This window comes from Anomaloglossus baeobatrachus, unplaced genomic scaffold, assembly GCF_048569485.1.
Source record: "Anomaloglossus baeobatrachus isolate aAnoBae1 unplaced genomic scaffold, aAnoBae1.hap1 Scaffold_2735, whole genome shotgun sequence".
Lineage (NCBI taxonomy): Eukaryota > Metazoa > Chordata > Amphibia > Anura > Aromobatidae > Anomaloglossus > Anomaloglossus baeobatrachus.
In genome coordinates, this window is record NW_027442234.1 from 45,002 (window position 1) to 60,424 (window position 15,423).

Consider the following 15,423-nt stretch of genomic DNA (forward strand, 5'->3'; position numbering starts at 1 on the left):
AATGATGATCTCTTTAGTAGTCTGTTGGCGCCCTCTCCTGGAGGAATAGTTTGCTTGCTCTTGGACATTCTAAAAGAGAGGTCATGATAGACATTGAGCTTCTGAGCTCAATTGGGGACAGTCATGGGTGATGAATGTTTGCAACCTACTGCGAAGCCTCATACCGCAATATAAGGAACGTCAAATACTAAGAAAGGGCGGCCTATGAAAGAATTACTACTTTCAATAAGTACACTTAAACGGCTAATTGGGAATAGAAAAACTGTAAAAAGCCCTCTGAGAAAGCCCCCCTCTAACCTTTGATAGTAAGCTTTTCTGTAGTCTGCCTGTTGATGTATTTTCCGTTTGAACTGTGCACAACATGAAGAGACGGAACACTGGCGGCTTGTCACAATGCCCCCCGATGACATCACAATAGCGCTGCTGCCTAGAAAACAAGCTGCGCAGAAGAAGTTGTTCTTTGGGTGGGAGGGTGGGCTAGTGGAAGGAGGGGGCAATCTCTTTTTTTCCCGGGTGGTAGGGGGATGACAGGAGAAGGGAAGCGGGTGGTGAGAAAGGTACAGAGGGCAGGGTTTGGGGGCTGGGAAGGAAAGGGAAAAGATTAGGGTTTGGGGATGATGAAAGGGCTTTCTACGGGTAAGGATGGCAAAGGGTGGCAGTGACGGAAAGTCAGGCAACCTGTCCTGTCCGTCTTTTTGTATCGTGAATTGGAAAGACTGCAAGGGGGAGGGGAGTTGCTTGCGCCCTAAAGGAGGAGTTATTCAGATTCATTGCAGTGGGCGGCGGCTGCAAAACGCACCATTCTTCTTGTTTTGGCTCTGCAAAGCAGCCTTTTCAAGGGTTGGCTTGGGTGACAAAATGTCTTGTGTAGGCGTGGGTTTGTCTCCCTCTCGCTCTCTCTCCCTAAGATGTGTCCGGCATAGGCCAGGGTGCCACTCGAGGCCCAAACCAATTCTGGTTATCGCTTCTCGGCCTTTTGGCTAAGATCAAGTGTAGTATCTGTTCTTATCAGTTTAATATCTGATACGTCCCCTATCTGGGGACCATATATTAAATGGATTTTTAGAACAGGGAGATGGAAAAAGAGCTTGCTCTGTCCACTCCACGCATTGACCTGGTATTGCAGTACCTCCAGGAACGGTGCACCCCTTCTTAACCCAGTTTCCAAAAGCAGAACTCAATTCACCTGATTCATATTAGCCCGATTTAATGAATTGGAAGAAAGCATACGTCTTCATATGCACCTCAATTTGGCCCATTCACTTTTCACACTTCCTCCTTTTGTTTTTTATCTTTCACACTTTTGACTTTCTTTATTCATCCAAATAGCAAACTCATCACCACTCAACCTGACCAACTCGGCTATGTCCCCGTGCTGCAGTTCTCTGTCTTATCTAGATCATTTGCAATTGAATGGAATAGATCCCTTTTGGACAAAGTGGATTCACCTGCTGCTGCAGTGACCACAGGTGTGATAACATCTAGAATTGGCATCTGGTGCGATCTCTCCGCTTCCACTCCAAAGAAAGTTACCTGTTTATTCCTATCATGCATTGGTTTTTGGGGTTTTCTTTGAGTAATGATGATCTCTTTAGTAGTCTGTTGGCGCCCTCTCCTGGAGGAATAGTTTGCTTGCTCTTGGACATTCTAAAAGAGAGGTCATGATAGACATTGAGCTTCTGAGCTCAATTGGGGACAGTCATGGGTGATGAATGTTTGCAACCTACTGCGAAGCCTCATACCGCAATATAAGGAACGTCAAATACTAAGAAAGGGCGGCCTATGAAAGAATTACTACTTTCAATAAGTACACTTAAACGGCTAATTGGGAATAGAAAAACTGTAAAAAGCCCTCTGAGAAAGCCCCCCTCTAACCTTTGATAGTAAGCTTTTCTGTAGTCTGCCTGTTGATGTATTTTCCGTTTGAACTGTGCACAACATGAAGAGACGGAACACTGGCGGCTTGTCACAATGCCCCCCGATGACATCACAATAGCGCTGCTGCCTAGAAAACAAGCTGCGCAGAAGAAGTTGTTCTTTGGGTGGGAGGGTGGGCTAGTGGAAGGAGGGGGCAATCTCTTTTTTTCCCGGGTGGTAGGGGGATGACAGGAGAAGGGAAGCGGGTGGTGAGAAAGGTACAGAGGGCAGGGTTTGGGGGCTGGGAAGGAAAGGGAAAAGATTAGGGTTTGGGGATGATGAAAGGGCTTTCTACGGGTAAGGATGGCAAAGGGTGGCAGTGACGGAAAGTCAGGCAACCTGTCCTGTCCGTCTTTTTGTATCGTGAATTGGAAAGACTGCAAGGGGGAGGGGAGTTGCTTGCGCCCTAAAGGAGGAGTTATTCAGATTCATTGCAGTGGGCGGCGGCTGCAAAACGCACCATTCTTCTTGTTTTGGCTCTGCAAAGCAGCCTTTTCAAGGGTTGGCTTGGGTGACAAAATGTCTTGTGTAGGCGTGGGTTTGTCTCCCTCTCGCTCTCTCTCCCTAAGATGTGTCCGGCATAGGCCAGGGTGCCACTCGAGGCCCAAACCAATTCTGGTTATCGCTTCTCGGCCTTTTGGCTAAGATCAAGTGTAGTATCTGTTCTTATCAGTTTAATATCTGATACGTCCCCTATCTGGGGACCATATATTAAATGGATTTTTAGAACAGGGAGATGGAAAAAGAGCTTGCTCTGTCCACTCCACGCATTGACCTGGTATTGCAGTACCTCCAGGAACGGTGCACCCCTTCTTAACCCAGTTTCCAAAAGCAGAACTCAATTCACCTGATTCATATTAGCCCGATTTAATGAATTGGAAGAAAGCATACGTCTTCATATGCACCTCAATTTGGCCCATTCACTTTTCACACTTCCTCCTTTTGTTTTTTATCTTTCACACTTTTGACTTTCTTTATTCATCCAAATAGCAAACTCATCACCACTCAACCTGACCAACTCGGCTATGTCCCCGTGCTGCAGTTCTCTGTCTTATCTAGATCATTTGCAATTGAATGGAATAGATCCCTTTTGGACAAAGTGGATTCACCTGCTGCTGCAGTGACCACAGGTGTGATAACATCTAGAATTGGCATCTGGTGCGATCTCTCCGCTTCCACTCCAAAGAAAGTTACCTGTTTATTCCTATCATGCATTGGTTTTTGGGGTTTTCTTTGAGTAATGATGATCTCTTTAGTAGTCTGTTGGCGCCCTCTCCTGGAGGAATAGTTTGCTTGCTCTTGGACATTCTAAAAGAGAGGTCATGATAGACATTGAGCTTCTGAGCTCAATTGGGGACAGTCATGGGTGATGAATGTTTGCAACCTACTGCGAAGCCTCATACCGCAATATAAGGAACGTCAAATACTAAGAAAGGGCGGCCTATGAAAGAATTACTACTTTCAATAAGTACACTTAAACGGCTAATTGGGAATAGAAAAACTGTAAAAAGCCCTCTGAGAAAGCCCCCCTCTAACCTTTGATAGTAAGCTTTTCTGTAGTCTGCCTGTTGATGTATTTTCCGTTTGAACTGTGCACAACATGAAGAGACGGAACACTGGCGGCTTGTCACAATGCCCCCCGATGACATCACAATAGCGCTGCTGCCTAGAAAACAAGCTGCGCAGAAGAAGTTGTTCTTTGGGTGGGAGGGTGGGCTAGTGGAAGGAGGGGGCAATCTCTTTTTTTCCCGGGTGGTAGGGGGATGACAGGAGAAGGGAAGCGGGTGGTGAGAAAGGTACAGAGGGCAGGGTTTGGGGGCTGGGAAGGAAAGGGAAAAGATTAGGGTTTGGGGATGATGAAAGGGCTTTCTACGGGTAAGGATGGCAAAGGGTGGCAGTGACGGAAAGTCAGGCAACCTGTCCTGTCCGTCTTTTTGTATCGTGAATTGGAAAGACTGCAAGGGGGAGGGGAGTTGCTTGCGCCCTAAAGGAGGAGTTATTCAGATTCATTGCAGTGGGCGGCGGCTGCAAAACGCACCATTCTTCTTGTTTTGGCTCTGCAAAGCAGCCTTTTCAAGGGTTGGCTTGGGTGACAAAATGTCTTGTGTAGGCGTGGGTTTGTCTCCCTCTCGCTCTCTCTCCCTAAGATGTGTCCGGCATAGGCCAGGGTGCCACTCGAGGCCCAAACCAATTCTGGTTATCGCTTCTCGGCCTTTTGGCTAAGATCAAGTGTAGTATCTGTTCTTATCAGTTTAATATCTGATACGTCCCCTATCTGGGGACCATATATTAAATGGATTTTTAGAACAGGGAGATGGAAAAAGAGCTTGCTCTGTCCACTCCACGCATTGACCTGGTATTGCAGTACCTCCAGGAACGGTGCACCCCTTCTTAACCCAGTTTCCAAAAGCAGAACTCAATTCACCTGATTCATATTAGCCCGATTTAATGAATTGGAAGAAAGCATACGTCTTCATATGCACCTCAATTTGGCCCATTCACTTTTCACACTTCCTCCTTTTGTTTTTTATCTTTCACACTTTTGACTTTCTTTATTCATCCAAATAGCAAACTCATCACCACTCAACCTGACCAACTCGGCTATGTCCCCGTGCTGCAGTTCTCTGTCTTATCTAGATCATTTGCAATTGAATGGAATAGATCCCTTTTGGACAAAGTGGATTCACCTGCTGCTGCAGTGACCACAGGTGTGATAACATCTAGAATTGGCATCTGGTGCGATCTCTCCGCTTCCACTCCAAAGAAAGTTACCTGTTTATTCCTATCATGCATTGGTTTTTGGGGTTTTCTTTGAGTAATGATGATCTCTTTAGTAGTCTGTTGGCGCCCTCTCCTGGAGGAATAGTTTGCTTGCTCTTGGACATTCTAAAAGAGAGGTCATGATAGACATTGAGCTTCTGAGCTCAATTGGGGACAGTCATGGGTGATGAATGTTTGCAACCTACTGCGAAGCCTCATACCGCAATATAAGGAACGTCAAATACTAAGAAAGGGCGGCCTATGAAAGAATTACTACTTTCAATAAGTACACTTAAACGGCTAATTGGGAATAGAAAAACTGTAAAAAGCCCTCTGAGAAAGCCCCCCTCTAACCTTTGATAGTAAGCTTTTCTGTAGTCTGCCTGTTGATGTATTTTCCGTTTGAACTGTGCACAACATGAAGAGACGGAACACTGGCGGCTTGTCACAATGCCCCCCGATGACATCACAATAGCGCTGCTGCCTAGAAAACAAGCTGCGCAGAAGAAGTTGTTCTTTGGGTGGGAGGGTGGGCTAGTGGAAGGAGGGGGCAATCTCTTTTTTTCCCGGGTGGTAGGGGGATGACAGGAGAAGGGAAGCGGGTGGTGAGAAAGGTACAGAGGGCAGGGTTTGGGGGCTGGGAAGGAAAGGGAAAAGATTAGGGTTTGGGGATGATGAAAGGGCTTTCTACGGGTAAGGATGGCAAAGGGTGGCAGTGACGGAAAGTCAGGCAACCTGTCCTGTCCGTCTTTTTGTATCGTGAATTGGAAAGACTGCAAGGGGGAGGGGAGTTGCTTGCGCCCTAAAGGAGGAGTTATTCAGATTCATTGCAGTGGGCGGCGGCTGCAAAACGCACCATTCTTCTTGTTTTGGCTCTGCAAAGCAGCCTTTTCAAGGGTTGGCTTGGGTGACAAAATGTCTTGTGTAGGCGTGGGTTTGTCTCCCTCTCGCTCTCTCTCCCTAAGATGTGTCCGGCATAGGCCAGGGTGCCACTCGAGGCCCAAACCAATTCTGGTTATCGCTTCTCGGCCTTTTGGCTAAGATCAAGTGTAGTATCTGTTCTTATCAGTTTAATATCTGATACGTCCCCTATCTGGGGACCATATATTAAATGGATTTTTAGAACAGGGAGATGGAAAAAGAGCTTGCTCTGTCCACTCCACGCATTGACCTGGTATTGCAGTACCTCCAGGAACGGTGCACCCCTTCTTAACCCAGTTTCCAAAAGCAGAACTCAATTCACCTGATTCATATTAGCCCGATTTAATGAATTGGAAGAAAGCATACGTCTTCATATGCACCTCAATTTGGCCCATTCACTTTTCACACTTCCTCCTTTTGTTTTTTATCTTTCACACTTTTGACTTTCTTTATTCATCCAAATAGCAAACTCATCACCACTCAACCTGACCAACTCGGCTATGTCCCCGTGCTGCAGTTCTCTGTCTTATCTAGATCATTTGCAATTGAATGGAATAGATCCCTTTTGGACAAAGTGGATTCACCTGCTGCTGCAGTGACCACAGGTGTGATAACATCTAGAATTGGCATCTGGTGCGATCTCTCCGCTTCCACTCCAAAGAAAGTTACCTGTTTATTCCTATCATGCATTGGTTTTTGGGGTTTTCTTTGAGTAATGATGATCTCTTTAGTAGTCTGTTGGCGCCCTCTCCTGGAGGAATAGTTTGCTTGCTCTTGGACATTCTAAAAGAGAGGTCATGATAGACATTGAGCTTCTGAGCTCAATTGGGGACAGTCATGGGTGATGAATGTTTGCAACCTACTGCGAAGCCTCATACCGCAATATAAGGAACGTCAAATACTAAGAAAGGGCGGCCTATGAAAGAATTACTACTTTCAATAAGTACACTTAAACGGCTAATTGGGAATAGAAAAACTGTAAAAAGCCCTCTGAGAAAGCCCCCCTCTAACCTTTGATAGTAAGCTTTTCTGTAGTCTGCCTGTTGATGTATTTTCCGTTTGAACTGTGCACAACATGAAGAGACGGAACACTGGCGGCTTGTCACAATGCCCCCCGATGACATCACAATAGCGCTGCTGCCTAGAAAACAAGCTGCGCAGAAGAAGTTGTTCTTTGGGTGGGAGGGTGGGCTAGTGGAAGGAGGGGGCAATCTCTTTTTTTCCCGGGTGGTAGGGGGATGACAGGAGAAGGGAAGCGGGTGGTGAGAAAGGTACAGAGGGCAGGGTTTGGGGGCTGGGAAGGAAAGGGAAAAGATTAGGGTTTGGGGATGATGAAAGGGCTTTCTACGGGTAAGGATGGCAAAGGGTGGCAGTGACGGAAAGTCAGGCAACCTGTCCTGTCCGTCTTTTTGTATCGTGAATTGGAAAGACTGCAAGGGGGAGGGGAGTTGCTTGCGCCCTAAAGGAGGAGTTATTCAGATTCATTGCAGTGGGCGGCGGCTGCAAAACGCACCATTCTTCTTGTTTTGGCTCTGCAAAGCAGCCTTTTCAAGGGTTGGCTTGGGTGACAAAATGTCTTGTGTAGGCGTGGGTTTGTCTCCCTCTCGCTCTCTCTCCCTAAGATGTGTCCGGCATAGGCCAGGGTGCCACTCGAGGCCCAAACCAATTCTGGTTATCGCTTCTCGGCCTTTTGGCTAAGATCAAGTGTAGTATCTGTTCTTATCAGTTTAATATCTGATACGTCCCCTATCTGGGGACCATATATTAAATGGATTTTTAGAACAGGGAGATGGAAAAAGAGCTTGCTCTGTCCACTCCACGCATTGACCTGGTATTGCAGTACCTCCAGGAACGGTGCACCCCTTCTTAACCCAGTTTCCAAAAGCAGAACTCAATTCACCTGATTCATATTAGCCCGATTTAATGAATTGGAAGAAAGCATACGTCTTCATATGCACCTCAATTTGGCCCATTCACTTTTCACACTTCCTCCTTTTGTTTTTTATCTTTCACACTTTTGACTTTCTTTATTCATCCAAATAGCAAACTCATCACCACTCAACCTGACCAACTCGGCTATGTCCCCGTGCTGCAGTTCTCTGTCTTATCTAGATCATTTGCAATTGAATGGAATAGATCCCTTTTGGACAAAGTGGATTCACCTGCTGCTGCAGTGACCACAGGTGTGATAACATCTAGAATTGGCATCTGGTGCGATCTCTCCGCTTCCACTCCAAAGAAAGTTACCTGTTTATTCCTATCATGCATTGGTTTTTGGGGTTTTCTTTGAGTAATGATGATCTCTTTAGTAGTCTGTTGGCGCCCTCTCCTGGAGGAATAGTTTGCTTGCTCTTGGACATTCTAAAAGAGAGGTCATGATAGACATTGAGCTTCTGAGCTCAATTGGGGACAGTCATGGGTGATGAATGTTTGCAACCTACTGCGAAGCCTCATACCGCAATATAAGGAACGTCAAATACTAAGAAAGGGCGGCCTATGAAAGAATTACTACTTTCAATAAGTACACTTAAACGGCTAATTGGGAATAGAAAAACTGTAAAAAGCCCTCTGAGAAAGCCCCCCTCTAACCTTTGATAGTAAGCTTTTCTGTAGTCTGCCTGTTGATGTATTTTCCGTTTGAACTGTGCACAACATGAAGAGACGGAACACTGGCGGCTTGTCACAATGCCCCCCGATGACATCACAATAGCGCTGCTGCCTAGAAAACAAGCTGCGCAGAAGAAGTTGTTCTTTGGGTGGGAGGGTGGGCTAGTGGAAGGAGGGGGCAATCTCTTTTTTTCCCGGGTGGTAGGGGGATGACAGGAGAAGGGAAGCGGGTGGTGAGAAAGGTACAGAGGGCAGGGTTTGGGGGCTGGGAAGGAAAGGGAAAAGATTAGGGTTTGGGGATGATGAAAGGGCTTTCTACGGGTAAGGATGGCAAAGGGTGGCAGTGACGGAAAGTCAGGCAACCTGTCCTGTCCGTCTTTTTGTATCGTGAATTGGAAAGACTGCAAGGGGGGGGGGAGTTGCTTGCGCCCTAAAGGAGGAGTTATTCAGATTCATTGCAGTGGGCGGCGGCTGCAAAACGCACCATTCTTCTTGTTTTGGCTCTGCAAAGCAGCCTTTTCAAGGGTTGGCTTGGGTGACAAAATGTCTTGTGTAGGCGTGGGTTTGTCTCCCTCTCGCTCTCTCTCCCTAAGATGTGTCCGGCATAGGCCAGGGTGCCACTCGAGGCCCAAACCAATTCTGGTTATCGCTTCTCGGCCTTTTGGCTAAGATCAAGTGTAGTATCTGTTCTTATCAGTTTAATATCTGATACGTCCCCTATCTGGGGACCATATATTAAATGGATTTTTAGAACAGGGAGATGGAAAAAGAGCTTGCTCTGTCCACTCCACGCATTGACCTGGTATTGCAGTACCTCCAGGAACGGTGCACCCCTTCTTAACCCAGTTTCCAAAAGCAGAACTCAATTCACCTGATTCATATTAGCCCGATTTAATGAATTGGAAGAAAGCATACGTCTTCATATGCACCTCAATTTGGCCCATTCACTTTTCACACTTCCTCCTTTTGTTTTTTATCTTTCACACTTTTGACTTTCTTTATTCATCCAAATAGCAAACTCATCACCACTCAACCTGACCAACTCGGCTATGTCCCCGTGCTGCAGTTCTCTGTCTTATCTAGATCATTTGCAATTGAATGGAATAGATCCCTTTTGGACAAAGTGGATTCACCTGCTGCTGCAGTGACCACAGGTGTGATAACATCTAGAATTGGCATCTGGTGCGATCTCTCCGCTTCCACTCCAAAGAAAGTTACCTGTTTATTCCTATCATGCATTGGTTTTTGGGGTTTTCTTTGAGTAATGATGATCTCTTTAGTAGTCTGTTGGCGCCCTCTCCTGGAGGAATAGTTTGCTTGCTCTTGGACATTCTAAAAGAGAGGTCATGATAGACATTGAGCTTCTGAGCTCAATTGGGGACAGTCATGGGTGATGAATGTTTGCAACCTACTGCGAAGCCTCATACCGCAATATAAGGAACGTCAAATACTAAGAAAGGGCGGCCTATGAAAGAATTACTACTTTCAATAAGTACACTTAAACGGCTAATTGGGAATAGAAAAACTGTAAAAAGCCCTCTGAGAAAGCCCCCCTCTAACCTTTGATAGTAAGCTTTTCTGTAGTCTGCCTGTTGATGTATTTTCCGTTTGAACTGTGCACAACATGAAGAGACGGAACACTGGCGGCTTGTCACAATGCCCCCCGATGACATCACAATAGCGCTGCTGCCTAGAAAACAAGCTGCGCAGAAGAAGTTGTTCTTTGGGTGGGAGGGTGGGCTAGTGGAAGGAGGGGGCAATCTCTTTTTTTCCCGGGTGGTAGGGGGATGACAGGAGAAGGGAAGCGGGTGGTGAGAAAGGTACAGAGGGCAGGGTTTGGGGGCTGGGAAGGAAAGGGAAAAGATTAGGGTTTGGGGATGATGAAAGGGCTTTCTACGGGTAAGGATGGCAAAGGGTGGCAGTGACGGAAAGTCAGGCAACCTGTCCTGTCCGTCTTTTTGTATCGTGAATTGGAAAGACTGCAAGGGGGAGGGGAGTTGCTTGCGCCCTAAAGGAGGAGTTATTCAGATTCATTGCAGTGGGCGGCGGCTGCAAAACGCACCATTCTTCTTGTTTTGGCTCTGCAAAGCAGCCTTTTCAAGGGTTGGCTTGGGTGACAAAATGTCTTGTGTAGGCGTGGGTTTGTCTCCCTCTCGCTCTCTCTCCCTAAGATGTGTCCGGCATAGGCCAGGGTGCCACTCGAGGCCCAAACCAATTCTGGTTATCGCTTCTCGGCCTTTTGGCTAAGATCAAGTGTAGTGTTGTTCGAAGAGGTGGTTTAAGCTCCAGGCCACCTTAGTACAATGATACAATGCACACTGGAAGGTTGCGCTTGCTAGTACTCTGGGTGGATAGTATATTCATCTAGAGGAAAACATGGCCCTACCAGGATCGAGGCTATTAGACTGAGTAAGGGTGGGGGGCTATGGTACAACGTGCCCCAGGACTGACGACCCTGGAGTGAGTCTGAGCTTGCTGGCTTGGGACCCCGGCAAGCCTTGGGCTCTGTAGCACACCGTACCTTGCCTTTTCATTCTTTTTGAGCATATTACCCTATCCCGGCCTTCTGGCTAGGAAGGGAAATTTTTACAATCCCGGTCGGAGGTCTGGTCAGCTTTGGGCTGAGAAACTAACACCCGGTTGGAGGTCTGGGTCAGCTTCGGCTGAGAAACCAACACCCGGTTGGAGGTCTGGGTCAGCTTCGGCTGAGAAACCAACACCCGGTTGGAGGTCCGGTTAGCCTTGGGCTGAGAAACCAACACCGGTTGACGGTCCGGGCAGTTTCGGTTGCGAAACCAACAACTAGTAGCTCTCTACTCCACTTGGGTAAGATGCCTGGGTGGACGCTGGGAGCAACGACAAGGCTCAACCAGGCTTCGGCTTGGGGGAGCACCGAAGATCCCTGACCCTTGCTGTGGCCTTCTGGCTCGGAGGGACGGGGTTGATTTTTGGAGACCCTCTCCTCACGGTGGGGTCCACACGAATCCTAGCCTTTGCACTGTTTTTGGTGTGACTTCGGTCATGCATTTTTTGTGGTGCTTTGGAAAGCTTCATTAAATCAAAAAAAATCTGTTCTTATCAGTTTAATATCTGATACGTCCCCTATCTGGGGACCATATATTAAATGGATTTTTAGAACAGGGAGATGGAAAAAGAGCTTGCTCTGTCCACTCCACGCATTGACCTGGTATTGCAGTACCTCCAGGAACGGTGCACCCCTTCTTAACCCAGTTTCCAAAAGCAGAACTCAATTCACCTGATTCATATTAGCCCGATTTAATGAATTGGAAGAAAGCATACGTCTTCATATGCACCTCAATTTGGCCCATTCACTTTTCACACTTCCTCCTTTTGTTTTTTATCTTTCACACTTTTGACTTTCTTTATTCATCCAAATAGCAAACTCATCACCACTCAACCTGACCAACTCGGCTATGTCCCCGTGCTGCAGTTCTCTGTCTTATCTAGATCATTTGCAATTGAATGGAATAGATCCCTTTTGGACAAAGTGGATTCACCTGCTGCTGCAGTGACCACAGGTGTGATAACATCTAGAATTGGCATCTGGTGCGATCTCTCCGCTTCCACTCCAAAGAAAGTTACCTGTTTATTCCTATCATGCATTGGTTTTTGGGGTTTTCTTTGAGTAATGATGATCTCTTTAGTAGTCTGTTGGCGCCCTCTCCTGGAGGAATAGTTTGCTTGCTCTTGGACATTCTAAAAGAGAGGTCATGATAGACATTGAGCTTCTGAGCTCAATTGGGGACAGTCATGGGTGATGAATGTTTGCAACCTACTGCGAAGCCTCATACCGCAATATAAGGAACGTCAAATACTAAGAAAGGGCGGCCTATGAAAGAATTACTACTTTCAATAAGTACACTTAAACGGCTAATTGGGAATAGAAAAACTGTAAAAAGCCCTCTGAGAAAGCCCCCCTCTAACCTTTGATAGTAAGCTTTTCTGTAGTCTGCCTGTTGATGTATTTTCCGTTTGAACTGTGCACAACATGAAGAGACGGAACACTGGCGGCTTGTCACAATGCCCCCCGATGACATCACAATAGCGCTGCTGCCTAGAAAACAAGCTGCGCAGAAGAAGTTGTTCTTTGGGTGGGAGGGTGGGCTAGTGGAAGGAGGGGGCAATCTCTTTTTTTCCCGGGTGGTAGGGGGATGACAGGAGAAGGGAAGCGGGTGGTGAGAAAGGTACAGAGGGCAGGGTTTGGGGGCTGGGAAGGAAAGGGAAAAGATTAGGGTTTGGGGATGATGAAAGGGCTTTCTACGGGTAAGGATGGCAAAGGGTGGCAGTGACGGAAAGTCAGGCAACCTGTCCTGTCCGTCTTTTTGTATCGTGAATTGGAAAGACTGCAAGGGGGAGGGGAGTTGCTTGCGCCCTAAAGGAGGAGTTATTCAGATTCATTGCAGTGGGCGGCGGCTGCAAAACGCACCATTCTTCTTGTTTTGGCTCTGCAAAGCAGCCTTTTCAAGGGTTGGCTTGGGTGACAAAATGTCTTGTGTAGGCGTGGGTTTGTCTCCCTCTCGCTCTCTCTCCCTAAGATGTGTCCGGCATAGGCCAGGGTGCCACTCGAGGCCCAAACCAATTCTGGTTATCGCTTCTCGGCCTTTTGGCTAAGATCAAGTGTAGTATCTGTTCTTATCAGTTTAATATCTGATACGTCCCCTATCTGGGGACCATATATTAAATGGATTTTTAGAACAGGGAGATGGAAAAAGAGCTTGCTCTGTCCACTCCACGCATTGACCTGGTATTGCAGTACCTCCAGGAACGGTGCACCCCTTCTTAACCCAGTTTCCAAAAGCAGAACTCAATTCACCTGATTCATATTAGCCCGATTTAATGAATTGGAAGAAAGCATACGTCTTCATATGCACCTCAATTTGGCCCATTCACTTTTCACACTTCCTCCTTTTGTTTTTTATCTTTCACACTTTTGACTTTCTTTATTCATCCAAATAGCAAACTCATCACCACTCAACCTGACCAACTCGGCTATGTCCCCGTGCTGCAGTTCTCTGTCTTATCTAGATCATTTGCAATTGAATGGAATAGATCCCTTTTGGACAAAGTGGATTCACCTGCTGCTGCAGTGACCACAGGTGTGATAACATCTAGAATTGGCATCTGGTGCGATCTCTCCGCTTCCACTCCAAAGAAAGTTACCTGTTTATTCCTATCATGCATTGGTTTTTGGGGTTTTCTTTGAGTAATGATGATCTCTTTAGTAGTCTGTTGGCGCCCTCTCCTGGAGGAATAGTTTGCTTGCTCTTGGACATTCTAAAAGAGAGGTCATGATAGACATTGAGCTTCTGAGCTCAATTGGGGACAGTCATGGGTGATGAATGTTTGCAACCTACTGCGAAGCCTCATACCGCAATATAAGGAACGTCAAATACTAAGAAAGGGCGGCCTATGAAAGAATTACTACTTTCAATAAGTACACTTAAACGGCTAATTGGGAATAGAAAAACTGTAAAAAGCCCTCTGAGAAAGCCCCCCTCTAACCTTTGATAGTAAGCTTTTCTGTAGTCTGCCTGTTGATGTATTTTCCGTTTGAACTGTGCACAACATGAAGAGACGGAACACTGGCGGCTTGTCACAATGCCCCCCGATGACATCACAATAGCGCTGCTGCCTAGAAAACAAGCTGCGCAGAAGAAGTTGTTCTTTGGGTGGGAGGGTGGGCTAGTGGAAGGAGGGGGCAATCTCTTTTTTTCCCGGGTGGTAGGGGGATGACAGGAGAAGGGAAGCGGGTGGTGAGAAAGGTACAGAGGGCAGGGTTTGGGGGCTGGGAAGGAAAGGGAAAAGATTAGGGTTTGGGGATGATGAAAGGGCTTTCTACGGGTAAGGATGGCAAAGGGTGGCAGTGACGGAAAGTCAGGCAACCTGTCCTGTCCGTCTTTTTGTATCGTGAATTGGAAAGACTGCAAGGGGGAGGGGAGTTGCTTGCGCCCTAAAGGAGGAGTTATTCAGATTCATTGCAGTGGGCGGCGGCTGCAAAACGCACCATTCTTCTTGTTTTGGCTCTGCAAAGCAGCCTTTTCAAGGGTTGGCTTGGGTGACAAAATGTCTTGTGTAGGCGTGGGTTTGTCTCCCTCTCGCTCTCTCTCCCTAAGATGTGTCCGGCATAGGCCAGGGTGCCACTCGAGGCCCAAACCAATTCTGGTTATCGCTTCTCGGCCTTTTGGCTAAGATCAAGTGTAGTATCTGTTCTTATCAGTTTAATATCTGATACGTCCCCTATCTGGGGACCATATATTAAATGGATTTTTAGAACAGGGAGATGGAAAAAGAGCTTGCTCTGTCCACTCCACGCATTGACCTGGTATTGCAGTACCTCCAGGAACGGTGCACCCCTTCTTAACCCAGTTTCCAAAAGCAGAACTCAATTCACCTGATTCATATTAGCCCGATTTAATGAATTGGAAGAAAGCATACGTCTTCATATGCACCTCAATTTGGCCCATTCACTTTTCACACTTCCTCCTTTTGTTTTTTATCTTTCACACTTTTGACTTTCTTTATTCATCCAAATAGCAAACTCATCACCACTCAACCTGACCAACTCGGCTATGTCCCCGTGCTGCAGTTCTCTGTCTTATCTAGATCATTTGCAATTGAATGGAATAGATCCCTTTTGGACAAAGTGGATTCACCTGCTGCTGCAGTGACCACAGGTGTGATAACATCTAGAATTGGCATCTGGTGCGATCTCTCCGCTTCCACTCCAAAGAAAGTTACCTGTTTATTCCTATCATGCATTGGTTTTTGGGGTTTTCTTTGAGTAATGATGATCTCTTTAGTAGTCTGTTGGCGCCCTCTCCTGGAGGAATAGTTTGCTTGCTCTTGGACATTCTAAAAGAGAGGTCATGATAGACATTGAGCTTCTGAGCTCAATTGGGGACAGTCATGGGTGATGAATGTTTGCAACCTACTGCGAAGCCTCATACCGCAATATAAGGAACGTCAAATACTAAGAAAGGGCGGCCTATGAAAGAATTACTACTTTCAATAAGTACACTTAAACGGCTAATTGGGAATAGAAAAACTGTAAAAAGCCCTCTGAGAAAGCCCCCCTCTAACCTTTGATAGTAAGCTTTTCTGTAGTCTGCCTGTTGATGTATTTTCCGTTTGAACTGTGCACAACATGAAGAGACGGAACACTGGCGGCTTGTCACAATGCCCCCCGATGACATCACA

The 15,423-nt window shown here is 46.6% G+C and overlaps 9 non-coding genes across 9 annotated transcripts; all 9 read left to right on the top strand.

The window, feature by feature from the left end:
• Positions 1-960: 960 nt before the first annotated feature.
• LOC142265313 (U2 spliceosomal RNA) lies at positions 961-1,151 on the top strand. The gene has a single exon (XR_012731652.1). It is a non-coding gene; the product is annotated as a U2 spliceosomal RNA (small nuclear RNA).
• A 1,387-nt stretch (positions 1,152-2,538) lies between these two features.
• On the top strand, positions 2,539-2,729 carry LOC142265314 (U2 spliceosomal RNA). The gene has a single exon (XR_012731653.1). It is a non-coding gene; the product is annotated as a U2 spliceosomal RNA (small nuclear RNA).
• A 1,387-nt stretch (positions 2,730-4,116) lies between these two features.
• LOC142265315 (U2 spliceosomal RNA) lies at positions 4,117-4,307 on the top strand. The gene has a single exon (XR_012731654.1). It is a non-coding gene; the product is annotated as a U2 spliceosomal RNA (small nuclear RNA).
• Positions 4,308-5,694: 1,387 nt separating this feature from the next.
• Positions 5,695-5,885, top strand: LOC142265316 (U2 spliceosomal RNA). Its single transcript, XR_012731655.1, has one exon. It is a non-coding gene; the product is annotated as a U2 spliceosomal RNA (small nuclear RNA).
• A 1,387-nt stretch (positions 5,886-7,272) lies between these two features.
• On the top strand, positions 7,273-7,463 carry LOC142265317 (U2 spliceosomal RNA). Its single transcript, XR_012731656.1, has one exon. It is a non-coding gene; the product is annotated as a U2 spliceosomal RNA (small nuclear RNA).
• A 1,387-nt stretch (positions 7,464-8,850) lies between these two features.
• LOC142265319 (U2 spliceosomal RNA) lies at positions 8,851-9,041 on the top strand. Its single transcript, XR_012731657.1, has one exon. It is a non-coding gene; the product is annotated as a U2 spliceosomal RNA (small nuclear RNA).
• Positions 9,042-11,226: 2,185 nt separating this feature from the next.
• LOC142265285 (U2 spliceosomal RNA) lies at positions 11,227-11,426 on the top strand. Its single transcript, XR_012731630.1, has one exon. It is a non-coding gene; the product is annotated as a U2 spliceosomal RNA (small nuclear RNA).
• A 1,387-nt stretch (positions 11,427-12,813) lies between these two features.
• Positions 12,814-13,004, top strand: LOC142265321 (U2 spliceosomal RNA). Its single transcript, XR_012731659.1, has one exon. It is a non-coding gene; the product is annotated as a U2 spliceosomal RNA (small nuclear RNA).
• A 1,387-nt stretch (positions 13,005-14,391) lies between these two features.
• Positions 14,392-14,582, top strand: LOC142265322 (U2 spliceosomal RNA). Its single transcript, XR_012731660.1, has one exon. It is a non-coding gene; the product is annotated as a U2 spliceosomal RNA (small nuclear RNA).
• The last annotated feature ends 841 nt before the right edge of the window (positions 14,583-15,423 follow it).